This window comes from Heptranchias perlo, chromosome 28 (assembly GCF_035084215.1).
Source record: "Heptranchias perlo isolate sHepPer1 chromosome 28, sHepPer1.hap1, whole genome shotgun sequence".
Taxonomy (NCBI): domain Eukaryota; kingdom Metazoa; phylum Chordata; class Chondrichthyes; order Hexanchiformes; family Hexanchidae; genus Heptranchias; species Heptranchias perlo.
In genome coordinates, this window is record NC_090352.1 from 1 (window position 1) to 17,809 (window position 17,809).

At 47.9% G+C, this 17,809-nt stretch overlaps 1 protein-coding gene across 1 annotated transcript in view; it reads left to right on the forward strand.

The window, feature by feature from the left end:
* Positions 1-16,178: 16,178 nt before the first annotated feature.
* The window catches only part of LOC137344767 (carbohydrate-responsive element-binding protein-like), a 400,141-nt gene continuing 398,510 nt past the window's right edge, over positions 16,179-17,809 (forward strand). Inside the window, exon 1 of the mRNA XM_068007895.1 lies at positions 16,179-16,282. The gene's annotated coding sequence lies outside the window, so the exon portion shown is untranslated. The remainder of the gene's footprint in view (positions 16,283-17,809) is intronic.

Below are 17,809 nucleotides of genomic sequence, written 5' to 3' on the forward strand. Positions count from 1 at the left end.
TCGGCCTGTCTCTCTCTCGGCCTGTCTCTCTCCCTCTCTCTTGGCCTGTCTCTCTCTCTCTCTCTCTCTCTACGGCCTGTCTCTCTCTAGGCCTGTCTCTTTCTCTCCTCTCTCTCTCGGCCTGTCTCTCTCCCCTCCCTCTCTCTTGGCCTGTCTCTCTCTCTCCCTCTCTCTCTCTCTCTCTAGGCCTGTCTCCCTCTCTCTCTCTCTCTCTCTGGGCTATCTCTCTCTCTGACCCTCGCTCGCCCCTGCCCGGCTGTCTCTCGCTCGTGAATAAGGCAGATGAGCTGAGACCACAGATAGACACGTGGCAGTATGATATCTTAACTATTACAGAAACATGGCTTAAAGAGGGGCAGGAATGGCAGCTCAACGTTCCTGGTTATAGGATTTTCAGGCGCGATAGAGGTGGGGGTAAAAAAGGAGTGGGGTGGCAAATTTGGTTAAGGAAACAATTACGGCTGTGAAGAGGGACGATATGTTAGAAAGATCATTAAATGAGGTCCTGTGGGTTGAGCTAAGTCACAAAAAAAGGGGCAGTCACTCTACTATCGACCCCCAAAACAGTCAGGGAGAGATAGAAGAATAAAAAATGTCGGCAAATTTCTGAGAAGTGCTAAAACAGAATAGGGCAGTAATAGTAGGGGATTTCAACTACCCGAATATTAACTGGGATAGTCCATACCCCCGCCTCCCATTCGCCCCCCCGCCTCCCATTCGCCCCCCGCCTCCCATTCTCCCCTCCCCCCTCCCCCGCGACATGCCCCCCTCCCTCCCCTTACTGTAACCTAGTCTCTCTCTTCCGCCCCCTTAGATAAACACACTTTCTGGTTTATATAACATAAAACAAAAACTACAAAAGGAGTCTAATCAGAACATTGTCATTTTTTCTCACTTTCTCACAAACACAATTATCAACTTGTCCTGCCACCTTCAAAGATTTGTGTACATCCACCCCCAGGTCTCTCTGTTCCTGCACCCTCTTTAAAATTGGACCATTTAGTTTATATTGCCTCTCCTTCCAAAATGAATCACTTCACACTTCTCTGCATTAATCTTCATCTGCCTTGTGTCTGCCTATTTCACCAGTCTGTCTCTGTCCTCCTGAAGTCTGTTACTATCATCCACATTGTTAACTGCATTCCCAAGTTTTGTGTTAGCTGAAACCTTTGAAATTCTACCCCCTATACCCTCATTAATATTTTTCAAAAAGAGCAGTGGTCCTAATACCATCCCTGGGGAACACCACTGTATACTTCCCTCCAGTCTGAACAGCAACTGTTCACCACTACTCTCTGCTTTCTGTTAATCCCACAACCTTTAATTTTGCTAACTATTGATCCCTAATCGGCACACCCTTCCTTTGACTACCCTTTTAATCTTTACATGTTTATAAAATACTTTAGTGTTCCCTTTTATATTACCCGCTAACCTTTTCTCATATACTCTCTTTACCCCTCTGATTTCCTTTTCTAGTTCTCTTCTATACTTTCTGTTTTCTGCTTGATTCTCGACTGTATTAATTAAGGATAGGGTGACTGAACACCTCGAGAATTTTCAGTTAATCAGAGAGAGCGAGCATGGATTTGTGAAAGGCAGGTCGTGCCTGACAAACCTGATTGAATTTTTTGAAGAGGTGACTAAAGTAGTGGACAGGGGAATGTCAATGGATGTTATTTATATGGACTTCCAGAAGGCATTTGATAAAGACCAACATAAGAGACTGTTAGCTAAGATAGAAGCCCATGGAATCGAGGGAAAAGTACGGACTTGGTTAGGAAGTTGGCTGAGCGAAAGGCGACAGAGAGTAGGGATAATGGGTAGGTACTCACATTGGCAGGATGTGACTAGTGGAGTCCCGCAGGGATCTGTCTTGGGGCCTCAATTATTCACAATATTTATTGACGACTTAGATGAGATTTTCACATCGTTCACCTGACGAAGGGGGAAGCCTCCGAAAGCTTGTGAATTTAAAATAAAATTGCTGGACTATAACTTGGTGTTGTAAAATTGTTTACAATCGACTTAGATGAAGGCATAGAAAGTCTCATATCTAAGTTTGCCGATGACACAAAGATTGGTGGCATTGTAAGCAGTGTAGATGAAAACATAAAATTACAAAGCAATATTGACGGGGTTCAGGTACATAGATCATTGAAGTGTCATGAACAGGTGCAGAAAATAATCAATAAGGCTAATGGAATGCTGGCCTTTATATCTGGAGGACGAGAGTACAAGGGGGCAGAAGTTATGCTGCAGCTATACAAAACCCTGGTTAGACCGCACCTGGAGTACTGTGAGCAGTTCTGGGCACCGCACCTTCGGAAGGACATATTGACCTTGGAGGGAGTGCAGCGTAGGTTTACTAGAATGATACCCGGACTTCAAGGGTTAAGTTATGAGGAGAGATTACACAAATTGGGGTTGTATTCTCTGGAATTTCGAAGGTTAAGGGGTGATCTGATCGAAGTTTATAAGATATTAAGGAGAACAGATAGGGTGGATAGAGAGAAACTATTTCCGCTGGTTGGGGATTTTAGGAGTAGGGGGCACAGTCTAAAAATTAGAGCCAGACCTTTCAGGAGCGAGATTAGAAAACATTTCTACACACAAAGGGTGGTAGAAGTTTGGAACTCTCTTCCGCAAACGGCAGTTGATACTAGCTCAATTGCTAAATTTGAATCTGAGATAGATAGCTTTTTGGCAAGCAAAGGTATTAAGGGATATGGGCCAAAGGCAGGTATATGGAGTTAGATCACAGATCAGCCATGATCTTATCAAATGGCGGAGCAGGCACAAGGGGCCGCCTTGGAGTACGCTTACCCGAAGGTCGGTGGCTGAATGTCCTTGACTGCTGAAGTGTTCCCCGACTGGGAGGGAACCCTCCTGTCTGGCGATTGTTGCGCGGTGTCCGTTCATCCGTTGTCGCAGTGTCTGCATGGTCTCGCCGATGTACCATGCTCCGGGGCATCCTTTCCTGCAACGTATGAGGTAGACAACGTTGGCCGAGTCACAGGAGTATGAACCATGTACCTGGTGGGTGGTGTCCTCTCGTGTGATGGTGGTATCTGTGTCGATGATCTGGCATGTCTTGCAGAGGTTGCCGTGGCAGGGTTGTGTGGTGTCGTGGACGCTGTTCTTCTGAAAGCTGGGTAATTTGCTGCGAACGATGGTCTGGAAGAGGTTACAGAGGTAGTGAGGGGTAAGATCACAGTGGGATTTAAACACTAGGAGGGGAATTGTGGGACTGGGAACCAATGCAGGTTAACAAGAACAGGGGTGATGGATGAGTGGGTCTTGACGCTGGAAAGAATATGGGCAACAGAGTTTTGGATGAGCTGAAGTTTACAGAGGGTGGTGGATAAGAGGCTGACCGGGACAGCATTGGAATAGTCGAGTCTGAAGGTGGGACAAATGCCTTGGATGAAGGTTTCAGCAGCAAGAGTGGGTTGGGTCAGAGGCAAGTGATGTTACGGAGTTGGAAGTAGGTGGTCTTTGTGATGGAGAGAACATGTGGTTACGGTCGAGTCGGATGCTGAGAATATGAACACTGTGGTTCGTACTGAGACAGTGATTGGGACAGGGGATGGAGTTTGTGGCAGTGGCTTCAGTCGTCTTAATGTTTAACAGGCGGAAATTGCAACTCTCCCAGGACTGTATGTTGGATAAACAGTCTGAGCACTCTGGGCAGTGGGGGAGGTGAGAGTGGTGGTGGGGGGCTCGATCTGGGTGGTGGTCGTGTGCATATGGAAGCTGACCCTATAGCTGTGGATGATGTCACCAAGGGGCAGTTTGTAAATGAGGAAGAGGAGGGGGCCATATATAGATCCTTGGGGGGCCCTGGAGGGAATAATATGGGGACAGGAAGAGAAGCCATTGCTCGAGATGCTCTGATTGGATAGGAGTGGAACCAAGTTAGGCCAAATTCAACCAAGCTGGACAGTGGAGGAGAGGCATTAGATGAGGATGATGTGGTCGACCATGTCAAAGGCTGCAGAGTGGTTGATGAGGATGAAGGGGGGACAATACACCACAGTTACAGAGAATATCACTTGTGACTTTGATTAGGGCCGTTTCAGTGTGGTGATTGGACAGATTCAGGCATGCAGTTGTGGGTGTGATAGGAATGAGTTTGGGGAGGTGACAACAAGGTCAAGGGCTTTGGAGAGGAAAGGGAGGTTGGGGACGGGGCGGTAGTTTGCAATGACAGAGGGTTTGTTTTGAAAGGGAGGGGGACCTGTGGAGAGGGAACTATTTACAATGTCAGCTAGCACGGGGGCCAGGAAGGGAAGTTGGGTGGTCAGCAGGTTGGTCTCATGGACAAGAGAGGGCATGACGGGAGATGGGAGAGAAACTAAAGAGAGAGCGCGAGAGAGAGAGAGAGTCGGATTCAGGACTCGGGCTTGGTGGAGGTTGGGTTTGGTGGACAGGAGAAGGTGGGGGAATTAGCAGAGGCAGTTGTATGGATGGTCTCTATCTTGGTGACAAGCTCCTTGCACTTGTTAGAGGTGAGGGTAGAGGGAGAATGGGAGAGGGGTTAATGATGTTTGGTAGTACATGCATATATCTGTACAGTAGCACCTAGTATGTGTGACACCAGGCTGGGTGACCCTGTGACTTGCAAGGTGTGACATCTTTAACACTGAAAACTGCTACAATAGTACCACTTACCGACGTAACCTTATTGAATTATTTGAAGATGTAACAGAAAGAGTAGACCAGGGTAATGTAGTAGATGTAATATATTTGGACTTCTAAAAGGCCTTCGATAAGGTGTTGCATAGTAGACTCATGACTAAGGTCAGAGCGTGTGGAGTCAGGGGACAAGTATTGGAATGAATAGCAAACTGGCTACAAAACAGAAAAGAGAGAGTAGGGCTACTCAGACTGGCAAAAGGTGGGAAGTGGTGTTCCACAGGGATCGGTGCTGGGCTCACTGTTGTTCACAGTTTACATCAATGATTTGGACTCGGGAATCGGAAGTACAATTTCAAAATTTGCGGATGACACCAAATTGGGGGTGTAGATAATACTGAGGAAGAATGCATCAAAATCCACAGATGCTGCCTGACTTACTGTGTATTTCCAGCATTTTCTGTTTTTATTTCAGATTTCCAGCATCCACAGTATTTTGCTCTTTACTTGGAGTATTGTAAACAGTTCTGGTCTCCATATTATAAAAAGGATATCGAGGCACTGGAGAAGGTGCAAAAAAGACTCACAAGGATGACACCAGAACTGAGAGGATATAATTATCAGGAAAGGCTGATCAGGCTGGGGCTCTTTTCTCTAGAAAAGAGAAGGCTGAGGGGTGACCTGATAGAGGTCTTTAAGATTATGAAGGGGTTTGATAGGGTAGACGTAGAGAAGATATTTCCACTTGTGGGAGAGACCAAAACTATAGGTCATAAATATAAGATAGTCACTAATAAATCCAATAGGGAATTCAGGAGAAACTTCTTTACCCAGAGAGTGGTGAGAATGTGGAACTCACTCCCACATGGAGTAGTTGAGGCGAATGGCATCGATGTATTTACGGGGAAGTTGGATAAACACAAGAGGGAGAAAGGAATAGAAGGATAACCTGATAGGGTGAGATGAAGAGGGGTGGGAGGAGACTCATCTGGAGCATAAACACCAGTGCATGGACCTGTTGGGCCGAATGGCCTGTTTCTGTGCTGTAGACTTGATGTAACAGGCACCGCAGGCAGTATAATCAGTTTGCCCATTGGGATAAGTTCCCAGGAATGTTTTCAGTGAAATGCGTGTCCCATGTAATATATAAAGTTTGCCATAGGTTGTACGCTACTTATTTGAACATCGCCATTCAGTGATTTCTGCGTCGGGTGTCCCATTGTTCAGTGAGCTACTTCTCACATGGCCTCCCTCACCGAGCCTACCATTCGATGGAGTCTCAAAGGTCCAGTCTCTCAGGTTTTCAGACACTATCCATCATCTTGGTTTTTGTTCTTCAGGTTAGTGAATTTAAACACCTGTTTTAATTTTAAAGATTGAATTTAAAATCAATTTCCCTCCCTGCCTTTTTAATTTATTTTTGATTTCTTACTCTGTGTCTTGGAACCCTGCTCTACCTGGACATCCAGGCCTGCATCTGGGCCTGGAACACTCTCTCCCAGCCCCAGTCATACACATCCCACTTGCGTTCAGGCCCACTGACAGGGAAAATGGAAAACATTGAAGATTGCTGCAACTGCACCAGTTACCAGGGTAACAGGTACGATAGGCAGTACAATCAGTTTGTCCAATGGGATAAAGTTGATTAAACCGCCCTTTCCAGACTCAGAATTCCTGTTGTTGACTCCTCTCCACAAATACCATGCTCAAGACCCCAAACTGGCTCTTTCATCCCTTTGCCTAGGCCTCCTCTTTCACCTCTGGGCCTGCTCTCTTGCCCCTCTGCAGATGCTTCCGTTATAACTGCCAACTGCTGCCGCCAAGTAACACAGAGGGAGATCCACCAGTTTTATATCTCTCAGTGGGAGATCCACTAGATTCATATCTCTCAGTGGGAGATCCACTAGATTTATATCTCTCAGTGGGAGATCTACTAGATTTATAGCTCACAGTGGGAGATCCACTAGATTTATATCTCACAGTGGGAGAACCACTAGTTTTGTATCTCTCGGTGGGCGATCCCCCGGTTTTGTATCTCTCGGTGGGCGATCCCCCGGTTTTGTATCTCTCGGTGGGCGATCCCCCGGTTTTGTATCTCTCGGTGGGCGATCCCCCGGTTTTGTATCTCTCGGTGGGCGATCCCCCGGTTTTGTATCTCTCGGTGGGCGATCCCCCGGTTTTGTATCTCTCGGTGGGCGATCCCCCGGTTTTGTATGTCTTCCTTCACCTTTGTGTTTAATTTTTAACCCTTACCATTTTTAAATCTGAAGAGCGTGTGTTATGGAAGATTTGCTGGTTGGTGGTAAATGCCTGGTGTTCAGCAGTACTGGGTAAGGGACAGAGTTTAGCTGCACTGTGGGGATGGCCCTGGGATATGGCAAAGCTAAATGGGTGGTAATAGACAGAAGGGGAAATGGATAGTAATGAAAGGGAGAAGGAAGGGGGTAGAAGCTGGGAGTGGCTCTTCAGGATGGGGGAGGAAGACAAGTGCCAGCATTAACTGAGAGGGTCCAAAAGTGCCTCATGAACTCGAGGGCAGGGGAGAGAGAACTGCCTCAACTTAAAGAGGGAGAGTGGAAGAAAAGTAGCAGATTCATTAATGGAGAGAGAGAAGAGTGACAGGTTGAATTATTGGGGGAGAAACATGCCAGTATTAGCTATGAGGGTTGGAGAAGTGAGTGAGTGAGATTGGATGGGGTACAGTGTGTGTGTGAGGGTGGGGAGTTGGATGGGGTACAGTGTGTGTGTGAGAGGGTGGGGAGTTGGATGGGGTACAGTGTGTGTGTGAGAGGGTGGGGAGTTGGATGGGGTACAGTGTGTGTGTGTGAGGGTGGGGAGTTGGATGGGGTACAGTGTGTGTGTGAGGGTGGGGAGTTGGATGGGGTACAGTGTGTGTGAGAGGGTGGGGAGTTGGATGGGGTACAGTGTGTGTGTGTGAGGGTGGGGAGTTGGATGGGGTACAGTGTGTGTGTGTGAGGGTGGGGAGTTGGATGGGGTACGGTGTGTGTGTGTGAGAGGGTGGGGAGTTGGATGGGGTACAGTGTGTGTGTGTGAGGGTGGGGAGTTGGATGGGGTTCAGTGTGTGTGTGAGAGGGTGGGGAGTGGGATGGGGTACAGTGTGTGAGAGGGTGGGGAGTTGGATGGGGTACAGTGTGTGTGTGAGGGTGGGGAGTTGGATGGGGTACAGTGTGTGTGTGAGGGTGGGGAGTTGGATGGGGTACAGTGTGTGTGTGAGAGGGTGGGGAGTTGGATGGGGTACAGTGTGTGTGTGAGAGGGTGGGGAGTTGGATGGGGTACAGTGTGTGTGTGTGAGGGTGGGGAGTTGGATGGGGTACAGTGTGTGTGTGTGAGGGTGGGGAGTTGGATGGGGTACAGTGTGTGTGTGAGGGTGGGGAGTTGGATGGGGTACAGTGTGTGTGTGTGAGGGTGGGGAGTTGGATGGGGTACAGTGTGTGTGTGAGGGTGGGGAGTTGGATGGGGTACAGTGTGTGTGAGAGGGTGGGGAGTTGGATGGGGTACAGTGTGTGTGTGTGAGGGTGGGGAGTTGGATGGGGTACGGTGTGTGTGTGTGAGAGGGTGGGGAGTTGGATGGGGTACAGTGTGTGTGTGTGAGGGTGGGGAGTTGGATGGGGTTCAGTGTGTGTGTGAGAGGGTGGGGAGTGGGATGGGGTACAGTGTGTGAGAGGGTGGGGAGTTGGATGGGGTACAGTGTGTGTGTGAGGGTGGGGAGTTGGATGGGGTACAGTGTGTGTGTGAGGGTGGGGAGTTGGATGGGGTACAGTGTGTGTGTGAGAGGGTGGGGAGTTGGATGGGGTACAGTGTGTGTGTGAGAGGGTGGGGAGTTGGATGGGGTACAGTGTGTGTGTGAGAGGGTGGGGAGTTGGATGGGGTACAGTGTGTGTGTGTGAGGGTGGGGAGTTGGATGGGGTACAGTGTGTGTGTGTGAGGGTGGGGAGTTGGATGGGGTACAGTGTGTGTGTGAGGGTGGGGAGTTGGATGGGGTACAGTGTGTGTGTGAGGGTGGGGAGTTGGATGGGGTACAGTGTGTGTGTGAGAGGGTGGGGAGTTGGATGGGGTACAGTGTGTGTGTGTGAGGGTGGGGAGTTGGATGGGGTACAGTGTGTGTGTGAGGGTGGGGAGTTGGATGGGGTACAGTGTGTGTGTGAGGGTGGGGAGTTGGATGGGGTACAGTGTGTGTGTGAGGGTGGGGAGTTGGATGGGGTACAGTGTGTGTGTGAGGGTGGGGAGTTGGATGGGGTACAGTGTGTGTGTGTGAGGGTGGGGAGTTGGATGGGGTACAGTGTGTGTGTGAGAGGGTGGGGAGTTGGATGGGGTACAGTGTGTGTGTGAGGGTGGGGAGTTGGATGGGGTACAGTGTGTGTGAGAGGGTGGGGAGTTGGATGGGGTACAGTGTGTGTGTGAGAGGGTGGGGAGTTGGATGGGGTACAGTGTGTGTGAGAGGGTGGGGAGTTGGATGGGGTACAGTGTGTGTGTGAGAGGGTGGGGAGTTGGATGGGGTACAGTGTGTGTGTGAGAGGGTGGGGAGTTGGATGGGGTACAGTGTGTGTGTGTGTGAGGGTGGGGAGTTGGATGGGGTACAGTGTGTGTGTGTGTGAGGGTGGGGAGTTGGATGGGGTACAGTGTGTGTGTGAGAGGGTGGGGAGTTGGATGGGGTACAGTGTGTGTGTGAGAGGGTGGGGAGTTGGATGGGATACAGTGTGTGTGAGAGGGTGGGGAGTTGGATGGGGTACAGTGTGTGTGTGAGAGGGTGGGGAGTTGGATGGGGTACAGTGTGTGTGTGTGTGAGGGTGGGGAGTTGGATGGGGTACAGTGTGTGTGTGAGAGGGTGGGGAGTTGGATGGGGTACAGTGTGTGTGTGAGAGGGTGGGGAGTTGGATGGGATACAGTGTGTGTGAGAGGGTGGGGAGTTGGATGGGGTACAGTGTGTGTGTGAGAGGGTGGGGAGTTGGATGGGGTACAGTGTGTGTGTGAGAGGGTGGGGAGTTGGATGGGGTACAGTGTGTGTGAGAGGGTGCGGAGTTGGATGGGGTACAGTGTCTGTGTGTGAGAGGGTGGGGAGTTGGATGGGGTACAGTGTGTGTGTGAAGGGTGGGGAGTTGGATGGGGGACAGTGTGTGTGTGAGGGTGGGGAGTTGGATGGGGTACAGTGTGTGTGTGTGAGGGTGGGGAGTTGGATGGGGTACAGTGTGTGTGAGAGGGTGGGGAGTTGGATGGGGTCCATGTGTGTGTGAGAGGGTGGGGAGTTGGATGGGGTACAGTGTGTGTGAGAGGGTGGGGAGTTGGATGGGGTACAGTGTGTGTGTGAGGGTGGGGAGTTGGATGGGGTACAGTGTGTGTGAGGGTGGGGAGTTGGATGGGGTACAGTGTGTGTGAGGGTGGGGAGTTGGATGGGGTACAGTGTGTGTGTGTAAGAGGGTGGGGAGTTGGATGGGGTACAGTGTGTGTGAGGGTGGGGAGTTGGATGGGGTACAGTGTGTGTAAGAGGGTGGGGAGTTGGATGGGGTACAGTGTGTGTGTGAGGGTGGGGAGTTGGATGGGGTACAGTGTGTGTGTGTGAGGGTGGGGAGTTGGATGGGGTACAGTGTGTGTGTGTGAGGGTGGGGAGTTGGATGGGGTACAGTGTGTGTGTGAACTCAGTCTCGAGGAGGTCGATTGCCTTTGTAAATTCGGGTTGGGGGTTGGATGCGGCAGACTGACTGTCGGAAATATTTGAAGGTTAACGTGCTGCTACCATGCCATAATTTACTGACTAATTGTTATGTTTTTTCCTCCTTTAATTTCGAGTAATGAGATGTAATGAGAGACCCTCCTGCACTTGAGGAGTGCTATAGAAATATAAATAGTTATGTTCTGTCCATCATAAAACTGTAAAAGCTTACAGCGCACAATGAGGCCATTCACCCATTGAGTCTGTGCCAGCTCTTTGCTACAGCAATTCAAAACCAATAAATAAAAGGAAAACATTAGAGAATTGGTTAAAGGAAGACAAAGTGCCAGGTCCTGATCGGATCCAAGGGTCCTGAGGGATATGGGGGAAGAAATAGCAGAGGCCATAGGAAGTATACTTCAGGGGTGTACTGAGAGTGGAGTGTGGATGGATTCCAGGGGTGTACTGGAGAGTGGAGTGTATATGGATTCCAGGGGTGTACTGAGAGTGGAGTGTATATGGATTCCGGGGGTGTACTGGAGAGTGGAGTGTATATGGATTCCAGGGGTGTACTGAGAGTGGAGTGTATATGGATTCCAGGGGTGTACTGAGAGTGGAGTGTATATGGATTCCGGGGGTGTACTGGAGAGTGGAGTGTATATGGATTCCAGGGGTGTACTGAGAGTGGAGTGTATATGGATTCCAGGGGTGTACTGAGAGTGGAGTGTATATGGATTCCAGGGGTGTACTGAGAGTGGAGTGTATATGGATTCCAGGGGTGTACTGAGAGTGGAGTGTATATGGATTCCAGGGGTGTACTGAGAGTGGAGTGTATATGGATTCCAGGGGTGTACTGAGAGTGGAGTGTATATGGATTCCAGGGGTATACTGAGAGTGGAGTGTATATGGATTCCGGGGGTGTACTGAGAGTGGAGTGTATATGGATTCCAGGGGTATACTGAGAGTGGAGTGTATATGGATTCCAGGGGTGTACTGAGAGTGGAGTGTATATGGATTCCAGGGGTGTACTGAGAGTGGAGTGTATATGGATTCCAGGGGTGTACTGGAGAGTGGAGTGTATATGGATTCCAGGGGTGTACTGAGAGTGGAGTGTATATGGATTCCAGGGGTATACTGAGAGTGGAGTGTATATGGATTCCGGGGGTGTACTGAGAGTGGAGTGTATATGGATTCCAGGGGTATACTGAGAGTGGAGTGTATATGGATTCCAGGGGTGTACTGAGAGTGGAGTGTATATGGATTCCAGGGGTATACTGAGAGTGGAGTGTATATGGATTCCGGGGGTGTACTGAGAGTGGAGTGTATATGGATTCCAGGGGTATACTGAGAGTGGAGTGTATATGGATTCCGGGGGTGTACTGAGAGTGGAGTGTATATGGATTCCGGGGGTGTACTGAGAGTGGAGTGTATATGGATTCCGGGGGTGTACTGAGAGTGGAGTGTATATGGATTCCAGGGGTGTACTGAGAGTGGAGTGTATATGGATTCCAGGGGTATACTGAGAGTGGAGTGTATATGGATTCCAGGGGTGTACTGAGAGTGGAGTGTATATGGATTCCAGGGGTGTACTGAGAGTGGAGTGTATATGGATTCCGGGGGTATACTGGAGAGTGGAGTGTATATGGATTCCAGGGGTGTACTGGAGAGTGGAGTGTATATGGATTCCGGGGGTGTACTGGAGAGTGGAGTGTATATGGATTCCGGGGGTGTACTGGAGAGTGGAGTGTGGATGGATTCTGGGGGTGTACTGAGAGTGGAGTGTATATGGATTCCGGGGGTATACTGAGAGTGGAGTGTATATGGATTCCAGGGGTGTACTGAGAGTGGAGTGTATATGGATTCCAGGGGTGTACTGAGAGTGGAGTGTATATGGATTCCGGGGGTATACTGAGAGTGGAGTGTATATGGATTCCGGGGGTGTACTGAGAGTGGAGTGTATATGGATTCCGGGGGTATACTGAGAGTGGAGTGTATATGGATTCCGGGGGTGTACTGAGAGTGGAGTGTATATGGATTCCGGGGGTATACTGAGAGTGGAGTGTATATGGATTCCGGGGGTATACTGAGAGTGGAGTGTATATGGATTCCGGGGGTGTACTGAGAGTGGAGTGTATATGGATTCCGGGGGTATACTGAGAGTGGAGTGTATATGGATTCCGGGGGTGTACTGAGAGTGGAGTGTATATGGATTCCAGGGGTGTACTGGAGAGTGGAGTGTATATGGATTCCAGGGGTATACTGGAGAGTGGAGTGTATATGGATTCCGGGGGTGTACTGGAGAGTGGAGTGTATATGGATTCCGGGGGTGTACTGAGAGTGGAGTGTATATGGATTCCGGGGGTGTACTGAGAGTGGAGTGTATATGGATTCCGGGGGTGTACTGGAGAGTGGAGTGTATATGGATTCCGGGGGTGTACTGGAGAGTGGAGTGTATATGGATTCCAGGGGTGTACTGGAGAGTGGAGTGTATATGGATTCCGGGGGTGTACTGGAGAGTGGAGTGTATATGGATTCCGGGGGTGTACTGAGAGTGGAGTGTATATGGATTCCGGGGGTGTACTGAGAGTGGAGTGTATATGGATTCCGGGGGTGTACTGAGAGTGGAGTGTATATGGATTCCGGGGGTGTACTGAGAGTGGAGTGTATATGGATTCCGGGGGTGTACTGAGAGTGGAGTGTATATGGATTCCGGGGGTGTACTGGAGAGTGGAGTGTATATGGATTCCAGGGGTGTACTGGAGAGTGGAGTGTATATGGATTCCGGGGGTGTACTGGAGAGTGGAGTGTATATGGATTCCAGGGGTGTACTGGAGAGTGGAGTGTATATGGATTCCAGGGGTGTACTGGAGAGTGGAGTGTATATGGATTCCAGGGGTGTACTGGAGAGTGGAGTGTATATGGATTCCAGGGGTATACTGAGAGTGGAGTGTATATGGATTCCAGGGGTATACTGGAGAGTATTCAATGTAATACCCATTTTCAAATAGAATGACAGAGCGAACCTGGGTAATTAAGGCCAATTAGTTTAATATCTGTGGTAGGGAAAACTTTGGAATCTTTAATGATGAAATAACTCAATATATAGATGACAAAAATATAATTCGAAGCAGTAAACACTGATTTCAGAAAGGAAGATCGTGCTTAACAATCCTGATAGTTCTTTGAGGAGGTGACGGATGTGGTGGATGAGGGAAGTGCAGTGAATGCAGTGTACATGGACTTTCAGAAAGCCTTTGACAAGGTACCAAACAAAAGACCATTGGTGAAGATTAAGGGATATGGAATTTGGGGAAGGGTAGCAAATTTGATTAAAAACCAGTTAGAAGGGAGGAAAAAATAAATAGGTGTCAAGATGGATCAGTGGTTGAGGGAAAGGGGGATAAAGGGATATGAGAACAGGATGGTTTATTTGTTCACCAGGGCAAACTCTCATCAGTTTACCCCTGGAATGCTGCCAACAGCGTGTAAACTGCACGTTTACATATAACTGGTTTCCTCAAGGGCTAGAGCATCATGTGACCATCAAGTCCCTACAGCCAATCTCATGGCCTTCAAGAACAGAAAGAGATTCCATTAAAATGTAGTCTGTAACCAAATACACATGATGTATGTGTAGCAGTCACAATGCTTCAATTTTACAGCAGTCCATTACGCTGCCATATTTAGCGGGCCAGTAGGACTGGATGGATCGCTTCTAAGTGAACAGAGATGTTCTTTTCAGCCCTGTTCACAATCCCCATGAAACAACCACCGACCAAAGATAAATGGATTGTAATGAGGCAGATGCACCCACTGGATCGTAATACAACATAGGTTCAGATACTTGGAAAGATTTAGGGGCGAGGATCAGTGTAGGGATACCAAGTTCTCAAAGATCATGATAGTGTCACCCAAATACCCAGCCCACTTATTCAAGTCCATGAATCTATGGCATCCGGGCAGCTTCTGTTGGCAGTGTGATTGATGGTCCCAAGTTGCAGGATTTATAAGAATCATTAGAAGCTTGTTCCAGTGCAGCAGCAAAGCCTGCCAGGCGGCAATGTGAACATAAATGAGCATGTATCAAAGAGCTAAAAGTTTACCTGCAGACTTCTTGCTACCTCAGTGAAGCTACTTCAGGTTGAGAGAAAATTCTTTGTGGCATGTATCCTTTGGCCATGTACTTGGAGTGGGCCAGTTCTGGGTTCTTTTACCTTGGTAATCTTCCCGAGTCCTGAATACTCTCCTCACATTTACTTACAAGGCTTATAGATACAGGAGACTACACTCACTCACTCGATTCCATCTAGTCAGACATTTTGAGCACTGCTTCTGATAAATTAGAGCCGAGAGGCACTCTCCTATCAAATGCCTTTTGGAAGTCCATATACACCACATCAACTGCATTGCCCTCATCAACCCTCTGTTATCTCATCAAAAAACTCTATCAAGTTAAACACGCTTTGCCTTCAACAAATCCGTGCTGGCTTTCCCTGATCAATCCACACTTGTCCAAGTGACTCCTAATTCTGTCCCAGATTATCGTTTCTAAAAGTTTCCCCACCACTGAGGTTAAACTGACTGGCCTGTAGTTGATGGGTTTATCTTTATTTTCTTTTTTTGAACAAGGGTGTAACATTTGCAATTCTCCAGTCCTCTGGCACCACCCCCGTATCTACGGATGTTTGGAAGATTATGGCCAGTACCTCTGTAATTTCCACCCTTACTTCCCTCAGCAACCTAGGATGCATCCCATCCGGACCGGGTGACTTATCTACTTAAAGTACAGCCAGCCTTTCTAGTACCTCCTTTTTATCAATTTTTAGCCCATCCAGTATCTCAACTACATCTTCCTTTACTGAGACTCTGGCAGCATCTTCTTCCTTGGTAAACACAGATGCAAAGTACTCATTTAGTACCTCGGCCATCCCCTCTGCCTCCATGAGTAGATCTCCATTTTGTTCCCCAATTGGCCCCACCCCTCCTCTTACTACCTGTTTACTGTTTACATGCCTGTAGAAGACTTTTGGATTCCCTTTTATGTTGGCCGCCAGTCTATTCTCATACTCTCTCTTTGCCCCTCTTATTTCCTTTTTCACTTCCCCTCTAAACTTTGTATATTCAGACTGGTTCTCACTTGTATTATCAACCTGACATCTGTCATAAACCCCTTTTTTCTGCTTCATCTTACTCTCTATCTCTTTTGTCATCCAGGGAGCTCTGGCTTTAGTTGCCCTAACTTTCCCCCTCGTGGGAATGTACCTAGACTGTACCCCAACCATCTCCTCTTTAAAGGCCGCCCATTGTTCAATTACAGTTTTGCCTGCCAATCTTTGATTCCAGTTTACCCGGGTCAGATCCGTTCTCATCCCACTGAAATTGGCCCTCCTCCAATTGAGTATTTTTACTTTAGACGGTCCATGTCCTTTTCCATCGCTATTCTAAATGTTATGATACTATGATCAATGTTTCCTAAATGTTCCCCCACTTACTCCACTTGGCCCGCCTCATTCCCCAGAACCAGATCCAGCAATGCCTCCTTCCTTGCTGGCTGGAAACATGCTGGTAAAGAAAGTTCTCCAAAACACACCTCAAAAATTCCTTCACCTCTTCTGTAACTTAAATCCTGTTTTCTAGGTGTTCATTGCAGCTACACTTTAAATGTGAGCTGCAGCCCTTTAAGGTCTGCTGGTTCACTGGATACCTTGTTGATGCATGAAGTGTGCTCCTTACACCAGTGCACAATGGTTGTAATGAGCTGACCGTGTGAAATCGTGAGAGGAAAGCAGTGCTGGCACAATGAGATTGGTGCACAAGCTGTATCGAATGCTGCTGGTCCTGGATGACTGACCCTTATCATTTTCTGTTTCAGTGGAAAGCTGGTTTCTCCAAAATGGAAGACATTCAAAGGCTTGAGACTTCTGTGGAGGGACAAAATTCGTCTGAACAATGCTATCTGGCGGGCCTGGTACACCCAGTGTATGTGCAACAATCACTCTTCCCTTCTGTTCTTATTCACACCCTTTCTTCCTCCATCTCTTTGTGGGACATACCCTGGGTCTGTTCTTGTCTTGGCACCTATTTGGAATGTAAGGAATGTAAAGGAGCTCATAGTTTACGTTTCTCAATGTTTACCTTTTTAATGTTCTTTTTGTTCGACAACTGTTTCTGAAATTTTCATTAATGTTCATTTTTGAGAAAACATTTGGGCTCCCAATTAGTTTTTGCTCCTTAAGGTGAGTTTGCTTTTTAAGTGCCTCAAGTACAGCATTTGATGTTGTGATGGTACAAGATGTAAGAAGTATGGTGAGGAGCTGCCTGTCTCCTGAATGACCTAACTGCCAGGCTGAGCCGGTGCCAGGGAACCAACACCTCAGTGTTTGAAGCTTTGGAAAGATAATTTTCTTTTATTTTTATGTTTTGTAAGCACGTCCTCGTAGATGGATCCCACTCACATGACAAGTTCATCATGAAAGTGCATGGAATTGAAAACAACCTACTGACATGGGTAGGGAATTGGTTAGGAGGTAGGAGACGGAGTGTAGAGAGATTGGGTATGTACTCAGATTGACAGGATGTGACTGGTGGTGTCCCCCAGGGATCTGTACTGGGGCCTCAGCTTTTCACTATATTTATGAATGAAGGAATAGAGAGGTGTATTTCTAAGTTTGCTGACGACACTAAGTTAGGAGGCACTGTAAATAGTGTAGATGGGAGCAGAAAGTTGCAAAGGGACATTGATAGATTCAGTGAGTGGGCAAAACTGTGGCAGATGGAGATCAATGTGGGGAAGTGTGAAGTCATCCACTTTGGACCTAACAAAGATCGATCAGAGTATTTTCTAAATGGTGAGAAGCCAGGAACTGTGGAGGAACAGAGAGATTTAGGAGTCCAGGTATCCGTAATTGTTAATACCCTTGCCTAACATAAATCTATTAATCTCAGTTTTAAAATTTTCATTTGACCCCCAAACTCAACACTTCCCCACATTGATCTCCATCTGCCACAGTTTTGCCCACTCACTGAATCTATCAATGTCCCTTTGCAACTTTCTGCTCCCATCTACACTATTTACAGTGCCACCTAACTTAGTGTCGTCAGCAAACCTAGAAATACACCTCTCTATTCCTTCGTTCATAAATATAGTGAAAAGCTGAGGCCCCAGTACAGATCCCTGGGGGACACCACTAGTCACATCCTGTCAATCTGAGTACATACCCAATATCCCTACTCTCTCTCTCCTACCTCCGAACCAATTCCCTGCCCATGTCAGTAGGTTGCCTCCACTTCCATGCACTTTCACCTTTGTTAACGTTATTCATGTGGAACCTTATCGAATGCCTTCTGGAAGTCCATAAAATAACACCCATAGACACCCCCTTATCTACCACATTAGTTACCATCTCAAAAAATTCAACTAGGTTCATTAAACATGATTTACCTTTTACAAATCCATGCTGGCTCTCTCTGATCAGCTCATATTTGTCCAAATACTCAGTCACTCTG